We start from the raw sequence: 10832 nt of genomic DNA on the forward strand, positions 1-10832 counted from the left end.
TGTGGTGCTGGGGATTGAACCGCGGTCCCTGATGCTTTTGCTAAGCTTGTTCTAAGGAGGTGCTTTAGACCACTGAGCCATCTCTCCAGCCCCTAAAATCCACTTTTAACAAACCTACTGCCAACATTATATTAAATGGGAAAACTGAAAGCTTTCCCTCTAAAATCAGGAGCAAGAGAAGAATGTCTACTGTCACCACTCCTATTCAACATAGCCTTCAAAACATTAATCAGAACAATCATGAAAGAGAAAGAAATAAAATAGGCATATATAGGAAAAGATGAGGTCAAATTATCATTATTTGTAAATGATATGCAAAATAGCCATCACCCGAAGATAAAGAAAGAAAGTTTTATTTGATTCAGTTTGTAGAGGTTTCAGTTCATAGCTGGCTAGCTCCAAGGCAGGGTGGGATGGCAGAGTGGTGGGATAGCAGGGGAACATTGCAGAGGAGAAACAGTTCATGGCAAGCAGAAGGCAGCATGGGTACAAGCAGCAAGTTACAAGCAACAAGGATTTACCCTCTTTTGTACCTTATCTGTTATCCAGGCTACCCACCCTTAGGGCAGAGAGCACTCACATCAAAGGGGCAGCCTTAGTCCTAGCATTGGGCCATGAATCACATCATTGATCCCAGCCTTACACACCCTAGAGCCTGCCACCTTGGGAAAGCCCCACCTATGACCACGTGAGGCTTTGGGAGGAAATCTAGAAGCAAGCTATAACAATCTTCTATTTATAAGACCTGAAGAACTCCACCAAGAAATTTCTAGAATTAATGACAAATTCAGCAGTGTAGCAGGATACAAAATCAGCACACAGAACACAGTACTATTCCTATAAATGAGTAATGAAATTACTGAGAAAGAAATTTGGAAAATAATATTTTTTGCAAAAATATCAAGACAAAAGTACCTAGGAATTAACAGGGATGTGAAAGATTTCTACAATGAGGATTACATCATTCTGAAAAAGAAGAGGACATCAGAAAAATGGGAAAATAAGGGTCAGACAGCTAGTTCAGCAGATTAAAATGCCTACCTAGGCAGACACAGAGACCAGGATTCAATCCCCAGCCTGCCCTGCCAGCCCTGCCTCCAGGGCACACTGACATGGCTATTGAGACTGGGTGTGGTGGCAGGCACTTATAATCCCAGTGCTTGGGAGGCTGAAAACAGGAGAATCACTATGAGTCTGATCTGTGTAGTGAGACCCTGTAGACCCTGTACTAAATACATTTTTTAAAAAAAGAAAACAAAGAATAAAGAAAGAGAAAGAGAAAGAGAGAGAGAGAGAGAGAGAGAGAGAGAGAGAGAGAGAGAGAGAGAGAAATCCTGGACAAAGGCCCGCAAAATAGCTTAGTGGACTAAGGACCTGTTGAGGCAATCGCAGGGACCGAAGCTTGATCACTGGCACCACATGCCACCCTGGCCCCAGCCCCCGGTGCTCTGAGCCAGCCACCAAGTCCAGGCATGGTGGTGAATGCCTATAATCCCAGTGCTGGACAGGCTGAAAACAGGAGGATCACTATGAATCTGAGTTGCTTACCAAACACATTAAAAAAAAAAAAAAGCACAGCAGAGCCTAAGAGATGTGTGGTACATAGTCACACCGCCAAGAGATGCAGTGTTTGAATACAGTATTTGGACACAGTGCAATCCCAGTCCCAATGAAAATACCACAGCATTCCCCACAGATATAGAGAAAACAATTTCAAAACTCATTTCGAAGCAGAAGAGACTCAAATATCAAAAGCAATCTTGGATAGAAAAGCAGAGAAGAGGGCCAGCCAAATAGCCCAGCAGATTAAAGTGCCTGAAAACAGGCACAGGGACCAGGGGTTCAATCCCTGGGCCTGCAGAGCCAGCCCTTTCCCCCACCCTCCCTCCGGGTGCGCTGAGACAGCATTTGAGACTGTGTGTGGTGACTCGCTCCTGTAATCCCAGCTCTTGGGAGGCTGTAAACAGGAGAATCACTACGAGTCCAATCTAGTAGTGAGATCCTGAACGCCCTATAGACCCTTCCCTAAAATACAGAAGAAAAAAGAAAAGAAGCAGAAAAGAAAGCATTATTTGAAGTTGTATTACAAATCTCAGAAGGCTTAGATTTGAAGTCGTATTACAAAGCATAATGATAAAAACAGCATGACAGGGTTTGGTGAGATGGCTCAGTGGTCTAAAGCACCTACTTAGAACAAGCTTAGCAAAACACAGGGACCGCGGTTCAATCCCCCAGCACCACATGCAAGCCAGCCCTGCCCCCTGGTGGGCTGAGCTGGCCACACACAAAAAAAAATAAATAAATAAATAAAATTAAATTAAAAAAAAAAAACAGCATGACATTGGCATAAACTCAGGCACATGGATCAACGAAACAGAATAAATGTATTTTTTTATTTGTGTGTGTGTGGCCAGCTCAGACCACCAGGGGGCGGGGCTGGCTGACATGGTGCTGGGGGATTGAACCGTGGTCCCTGTGCTTTGCTAAGCTTGTTCTAAGTAGGTGCTTTAGACCACTGAGTCATCTCACCAGCCCAACGAAACAGAATAGAAGTAGAAACAACCCAGGCACATTCAGCTATTTGATCTTTTCTTTTTTTGGAACCGGGATTGAACTCAGGCCTTTGCGCTTGCCGGGGAAGCACTTATTCCACTGAGCCATCTCCCTGGCCCAGCTATTTGGTCTTTAACAAAGGAGCCCAAAACATACATACATACATTGGAGGAAAGATAAACTATCTATCTGTCCATTCATCCATCTATCTATCTATCTATCTATCTATCTATCTATCTATCATCTGTCTATCCTTTTTTTTTTTTTTTTTTTTTTTTTTTTGGCAGAACCGGGGATTGAACTTAGACCCTTGCACTTACCAGGGAAGCACTTATTCCACTGAGCCATCTCCCCAGCCCATCTATCTTATCTACTTGAGATGGGGCCTTACTATGCAGTCCAAGGTGATCTTCAACTCACTGTTTAGCCCAGAATGGCCTCAAACCCACAGCAATCCTCCTACCTCCATCTCCTCAGTGCTTGAATTACAGGCATGTGCCACCACACTCAGCCAAAGATAGACTCTCTAATACATAGTGCTGGGAAAATTGGATATCCACATGCAGATGAATGGGTCTATACCAATCTCTCCCACCATGTACTAAACTAAAATCAAAATGGATCAAATATCTAAATGTTATTATAAAAAAAAAACAATCTGCTGGAAAATATGTAAGTTTTAAAGGCATAGTTATAAACAAGGACTTTCTAAACAGAAATGGCACGAAAAGTAATACTGAGAATCAAAAAATGGATTTATGGGGGCCGTGAGATTGCTCAGCGGCATAAATGCCTGCCTGGTAAACACAAGGTCTCTAGTTCGATCCCCATTGCCAGGGGTATCAAAACAAAACAAAACGGGGGGGGGGGGCTGGTGAGATGGCTCAGTGGTCTAAAGCACCTACTTAGAACAAGCTTAGCAAAGCACAGGGACCACGGTTCAATCCCCCAGCACCACATGCCAGCCAGCCCGCCCCCTGGTGGGCTGAGCTGGCCACACACTCACACACACACACACACACACACACACACACAAATAAATAAATAAATAAACAAACAAACAAACAAACAAAAACCAGGGGCTGGTGAGATGGCTCAGTGGTCTAAAGCACCTACTTAGAACAAGCTAAGCTTGGCAAAGCACAGGGACCGCGGTTCAATCCCCTAGCACCACAAGCCAGCCAGCCCCGCCCCCTGATGGGCTGAGCTGCCCCCCCACAAATAAATAAATAAATAAATAAAATTTTTAAAAAACAAAACGCAAATGAGATAGGGCTGATGAGATAGCTCAGTGGACTAAGTGCCTGTTTTGGCAAGTTCAAGGACATGGGCTTGATCTCCGGCACCACATGCCCTGTTGGCCCCGCCCCTGGGGCATGTTGAGCCAGCGACAAATGCGGGCGTGGTGGCGCATGCCCGTAATTGTAGCGTTAGGGGAGGCTAAAAACAGGAGGATCACTATGAGTTTGAGCTGCGTGAGACTCTGTACCAAATACATAAATGGGAAAAAAAAAACAAAACAAACAAAAATGGGATTATACCAAATTAAAAAAGGTGGGCTGGTGAGATGGCTCAGTGGTCTAAAGCACCTACTTAGAACAAGCTTAGCAAAGCACAAGGACCGCCGTTTAATCCCCCAGCACCACATGCCAGCCAGCCCCGCCCCCTGGTGGGCTGAGCTGGCCACACACACACACACACACACAACTAAATTTAAAAAAAAAAAATTTTTAAAATTAAAAAGCTCCTGAACAGCAAAGGAAACAACCATAACAATGAAGAGATAATCTACAAAATAAGAAAAAATATTTTGCTAGCTGTTCTTCAAACAGAGCACTAACAACTAGGCTACATGAGGAACTAAAAAAAGAAGACTTCCCAAATAAAAGACCCAATCAAAAAACGGGCAGCTAGGCCGGGGAGATGGCTCAGTGGAAAAAGTGCTTCCCTGGCAAGCCCAAGGGCCTGAGTTCAATCCCCGGTACAGCAAAAAATAAATAAATAAATAAATAATAAAATAAAATAAAAAATGGGCAGCTGGTGCTGAGATGGTGATTGAGACTGGGCATGGTGACATGTGCTTGTAATCCCAGTGCTTGGGAGGCTGAAAACAGGAGGATCACTATGAGTCTGATCTACATAGTGAGATCCTGTACACACTACACCCTGTCCTAAATTCATTAAAAATTTTTTTTAAAAAGGCAGCTGAAATGAATAGACATGTCTCTGAAGAAGTACAAATGGTCAACAAATACATGAAAAAATGTTCAGCATCTCTGGTCATTAGAGAAATTCAAATGAAAACAGTGTAGATCCCATCTTATTCCAGAAAAAAAATGGCTGCCTCTCCATCTTTGTAGCTGCCTGAAAAATGTTTGTTTCTTTTTCTTCTTTTTTTTGTTTGGTGGAACTAGGAATTAAACTTAGGCCCTTGGGCTTGCTAGGCAAGTGCTTATTCTACTGAGCCATCTCCCCAGCCCCAGATTTTTTTTTTTTTTTTTTTTGCAGAACTGGGGATTGAACTCAGGTCCTTGTGCTTGCCAGGGAAGCGCTTATTCCACTGAGCCATCTCCCCAGCCCCCAGATGTTTGTTTCTCAACACCCAGTCTCACCGGGTGTGATTCTGGCTGACATCAAATTCCTGACGATTCCGCTCAGCCTTCCTAGTGCTGGATTACAAGCATGTGCCACTGTGCATAGCTGTGGGTTTTATTTTCCCTGTTCTTCATTTTATTTATTTATTTATTTATCTATTTATTTTGCTCCAAATGCCTTCAGGGCATGTTGGCTGGCTTGAGTTGTGGGGATCAAACCAACCGCAGCAACCTGAGCCTGACTGCTTTGTTGAAGCAACCACTTAAAGAACTGAACTAAGGGGCAGGCCCCCATGTTCTTCATTTTAAAATCAAATGAATTAAAAGTATAATGTTTTGTTTTGTTGGTTGGTGGAACCAGGGATTGAACTCAGGCCTTTGTGCTTGCAGGCAAGTGCTTACTCTTTTAAGTTTATTTATTTATTTTTTAAATTTTATTTATTTATGTGTGTGTGTGTGTGTGTGTGTGTGTGTGGCCAGCTCAGCCCACCAGGGGGCGGGTCTGGCTGGCATGTGGCGCTGGGGGATTGAACCGCAGTCCCTGTGCTTTGCTGAGCTTGTTCTAAGTAGGTGCCTTAGACCACTGAGCCATCTCACCAGCCCCAGGCAAGTGCTTATTCTACTGAGCCATCTCCCTGGCCCCAGCTTTTTTTTTTTTTTTTAACTATTATGTATTATCTCTCAAAAAGAAAAATATTGGGGCCGGGGAGATGGCTCAGTGGAATAAGTGCTTCCTTGGCAAGCGCAAGGGTCTGAGTTTGATCCCTGGTTCTGCAAAAAAGAAAAAAAAAAATATCCCCCAATAAGTAAGCTGCTTTTTATTTGCCTATGAACCCCTGGTATAAAAAGTGTTCTTTGCTGCTCTTATTCAGTACAAAATACAGAAATCCATTTATTTAATCATTCTGGTTATCTTCAGTGATTTCACTTGACATCCTAAGAAAATAAGAGTAAAACTGCTTCCAAGACGTTTAAAATAAATTAAAGAATGGGTCTGGAGAGATGGCTCAGTGGTCTAAGGCACCTACTTGGAACAAGCTTGGCAAAGCACAGGGACCGCGGTTCAATCCCCCAGCGCCACATGCCAGCCAGCCCCGCCCCCTGGTGGGCTGAGCTGGCCACACACACACACACTAAATGCAAAATAAATAAAATAAAAATAAAAAATAAAAAAAAAAATAAATTAAGGAAAATGGATGCAAATACATTCTGCCAAACTGCATTTATTTTTTAAGTCCCAGGACAGCCCATTCAATCCTTCCTTCTGATCAGCTAAAATTCCATAAGGAAATAGCATATTTAATTGTTCAAGACTATCACATTGCCCCCTGTGATGGTTGACTGATGGTGTCAACTCCAGTAAGAAACACTCAACTAAATTGGCTCAGCACAGTTCTGGTGTGGAAGACCCGCCCACCTCAGGGAGGACCAAGGCCAGGATGGTAGGAGAGGAAATGGAGGAGGGGGGCTGGCTGAAGCTTTGACCTTCACCTTCACTGCAGATGTCATCTCCTGGCTGCAGCACAGACTCTTCAGCCTCCAGATAGGGACTCACATGGGACACTGTGGTGAGCTCCCGGGCTTACGCTGGATCCTTTGGATCCCCAGTGTCCAAAGAGACTTTTTGCACTCTTCTCTACCTGATTCTGTGGGAGGCCAATGCAAGCCAATCTTGTAAATTCTTATACATTTGTATGTATATCTTGCATTAGATCTGTTTCTCTAGTAGTGGCTGATACAACCCATTTGTACTGGGTTTTAATTAAGAACAATAGAATAGAATTTCATACTCTAGACCTCTTTTACCTGTGCAAAAAAAGGTGACAAAATGAATACTTACTCGTTTTAGAGAAATGCATATTTCTTCTTCTTTTTTTAATGTATTTGGTACAGGATCTCACTACGCAGCTCAGACCTGTAATGATCTTCTTGTTTTCACCTTCCCCAGCCCTGGGATTACAGGCATGCGCTACCACACCCAGACTCTGTGGCTGCTCAGCATGCTTGGGGGCAGGGCCCGCAGGGCATGTGGTGCTAGGGATCCAACCCTGGTCTCTGTGCTTGCCTAAGCAGGTGCTTAGTTAGTATGCTGAGCTAGCTCGTCCACCCACATGATTTCTTTTTTTTTTTTTTTTTTTTTGCGGAACAGGGGTTTGAACTCATGCCCTTGCGCTTGCCAGGGAAGCACTTATTCCACTGAGCCCTCTCCCCGGACCCCTACCCGTATGATTTCTTATGCCTATGATTTTTAAGCCTGAGCCTATGTAGAAAATGTTTTCTCTATTTTTTAAACCCATAACATGAAAAGAAATATGATAGTTGACCAATGATTTTCTGGCAATTCTTCCAAAGAAAACTTAGATATTTATAAAACAATTAAATCAGCATTGCCTGAGTTACCTTTACCATGTTCTTATTACACATACAAACCTTGAAATTGGGGCAGGGGAGATGGCTCAGTAGAATAAGCGCTTCCCTGGCAAACACAAGGGCATGAGAAACCTTAAAATTTTCAGATTTGTATAAGAAGACAAAAATGATTTCTGTCAGTTTTTAAAAATCCAACACACAGAGGTAAACACCAGAATGCTGGGATTATTTTGCCAAGATTTATTTGAGATATTGATTGTGACTTACAGCCAAATATGACTCATTGCTATAATGTTGAATCCACAATGATGTCATTAGCTATTTTAGTTTTCGGGGATAAAGGAGGATGGTATTGTAGCACAACTAGTGTGTTTCCACACTAGTTATTCTTAACACATGCAAGCGCACATAATACAGTTAGTTTTAATATTGACATCCACATATCTTAATTTCTTTCTTTTCTCTCTCTTTTCTTTTCTTTTCTTTCTTTCTTTTTCTTTTTTTTTTTTTTTGGTGGAATCGGGAATTGAACTCAGGCCCTTGCGCTTGCCAGGCAAGTGCTTATTCCACTGAGCCATCTCCCCAGCCCCAACATATCTTAATTTCTTGTGCTCTATAATTTTTTCTTTGAGACAGGGTCTCACTATGCAGTCCAGACTGGCCTCAAACTCTCAGTGACCTTCCTGCCTCAGCCTCCTTAGGGCTGGTATTTCAGGCATGTGTCACCATACCCAGTAATTTTGAAATACAGAACAGTAATTGTCATTCCTTAAAGACTCCCATCAGCCAATAATTCATGCACTGCACACAGAGCACATAGCTAGCCTCTTATTGTTCTCCTTTGAAGGGTAAATAGCCAGGCAAGGATCACCAGATTTTTGGGGATCAAACACAAAGGAATAAAAGGATTTATTGAGACAGAGAACAGAGGGAGCTGAGGAGATAGTCTGGCAGTCTAAGCACCTGCCTGGCAAGCCTAAGGACCCAGATTTGATCCCTGGTGCCACACGCCTCACTGTGAGTCTGGGCAGCATAATGAGACCCTGTACCAAGTAAATAAATAAATAATTTTTTAAAAAAGACAGAACAGAAGAAAAACTTTAAGAGTCCTTGTTGGGCCGGGGAGATGGCTCAGTGGAATAAGTGCTTCCCTGGCAAGCGCAAGGGTCTGAGTTCAATCCCCGGTTCAGAAAAAAAGAGTCCTTGTTGTTAGCTTTCTGTTTCTGTGATCAAATTGGTAAGGAGACAAACTTGCTAGAAGGGAAGGTGCATTTTAGATCATGCTTTTAGGCCATGGTCAGTTGGTCTTCTTCCTTCGGGCTTGTAGTGCCATAATACACTATGGTGGGAATCCACAGTGAGGTGGCCTGTTCACATCATGGCAGCCAAGAACCAAAGAGGAGGCAGGACTGCAGTCTCCTGTTTCAAGAGCATGTCCTCAATGACATAACTTCCTCCCATATCCTCCTACCTCCTAAAGGCTTCTCTACCTCCCAGTACTCCACAAGCTGAGGGCCATGCCTTCAACGTCTGTGCTTTTGGAAACATTCAAGAGCCAAACTATAATGTCCTTGAATTAATAACCTCAGAGCCTTTAATTCTGACAATCTGAAGGCTCAGGCAGGGCCGGGGATATGGCTCCGTGGAATAAGCACCTGCCTGGCAAGCACAAGGTCCTGAGTTTGATGTTTGATCCCAGGTACCACAAGGAGAGAGAGAGAAGAGAGAGAGAGAGAGAGAGAGAGAGAGAGAGAGAGAGAGAGAGAGAGAGAGAGAGAGAGAAAAGAAGGCTGAGGCAGGATAGTAAGTTCAATCCCAGTTTGGGCTTCATAGTCAGTTTGAAGCCAAACCGATCTATAGAGCAAACCCTGGCATAAACAATCTTCAGAGTGTCAGGAATGTAGTACATGAAGAACTTGAGTCTGCAGCCAGAATGGTTCACTGAATGCTCAGCACAATGAAAATAGTAGGGCCGGGGAGACGGCTCAGTGGAATAAGCACTTCCCTGGCAAGCACAAGGGCCTGAGTTCAATCCCCAGATCCGCAAAAAGAAAAGAAAATAGTACTAGAAGAGAGATTAAAATGGCAGAGTAAAGACCAGGAGCAAAACCTAGACTCTCCAGGACTTTGAATGGAGATACCTAGAAAACAACTTGGTGAAGAAAAACCAAAGAAGCAGATTTCTGGGAATGGGGAGGAAGCTGACAGGAAAACTCTGAACTACAGACAATTGGAGAAATGAACCACAGAACAGAGAAAGGAAAGAAACTGTCTAGAAAACTAACCCTTGCTCTGTCTCCAGGAACGCAAAGGTAAGCCTTGAGATGGTCAGTGGCTCTTGGGAGAAACAGTAGCCCAGACCAACCATTCCAGTCTCAATAAAAGGTCACAGCTACTGTGCATCGCAGAAAGAGTGAGAAGGTTTACTCCGAAAGTAACCCCTTCCTTGTGGCAGGCCAGTGTTGGAAGAGAGGTCCAGTGGTGGCCACTGTATTTGAAAGGGTTAATAGCATATGGGTCAATAGCATATGGGGAAGGGATTAATCCTTTTAGACTGAGGTATGTACAACTATACTTCAGGGTTTTGAGAACCACACAGTGACTGGTTGGGAGATGGCTACAAGAGCACTGTGGGAGAGAGCACAGGCTGTTGGTAGATCCTCTGAGAAATTTATACTTGGGCTAGGAAGGACACAGAGACCCTGCTCTCCACATTGAAAAGCTAGGATAGTCAAGTGGGCCTTTGAGGGAACTGGGTCTGAAAGTACTGGCATTTGATGTCCAGCAGACTGCTTCGTCCCCACCCTTCGTCGCCTACACCCAACAAGCAGCTCAGTGGCTTGTTTGCTTTCCCCATCTACCAGTGGAGTCAAGGATGTACGTGCTCCTGCTTGGATGATTTAGACAGGCAGGGGTGTGCAGACAGAGAAGCCTCTGGGAGCAGGGGGTGGGCGACACATCTCACAAATCCCGCATGTAGGCAGTGAAAGCTGTGGCGTGAGGTACGCATGGAACACAGAAACTGGGGGCAGCTGAAGTGCATACAACTCTAGGTCGGAAACTATTGCAGGAAAGCTGGGGGCGGACACAGCAGTCACACACAAAAACATAAGTGTGGAAACAAAACAGGTCTAGTGGTGACTCACTGTTCCTCCCCCATATCTGGGTAATTCTAATGCTGCCCACTCTGGAAGGAAACCATTTATGAGAGAGAGGGGGGGAGAGAGGAGGAGGGAAGGAGAAACATAGACAGAGACTGAGAGAGTGAGAGGGGAGAGAGAGAGAGAGAGAGAGAGAGAGAGAGAGAGAGAGAGA

The sequence above is a fragment of the Octodon degus genome, unplaced genomic scaffold, assembly GCF_000260255.1.
Source record: "Octodon degus isolate 3935 unplaced genomic scaffold, OctDeg1.0 scaffold00022, whole genome shotgun sequence".
Taxonomy (NCBI): domain Eukaryota; kingdom Metazoa; phylum Chordata; class Mammalia; order Rodentia; family Octodontidae; genus Octodon; species Octodon degus.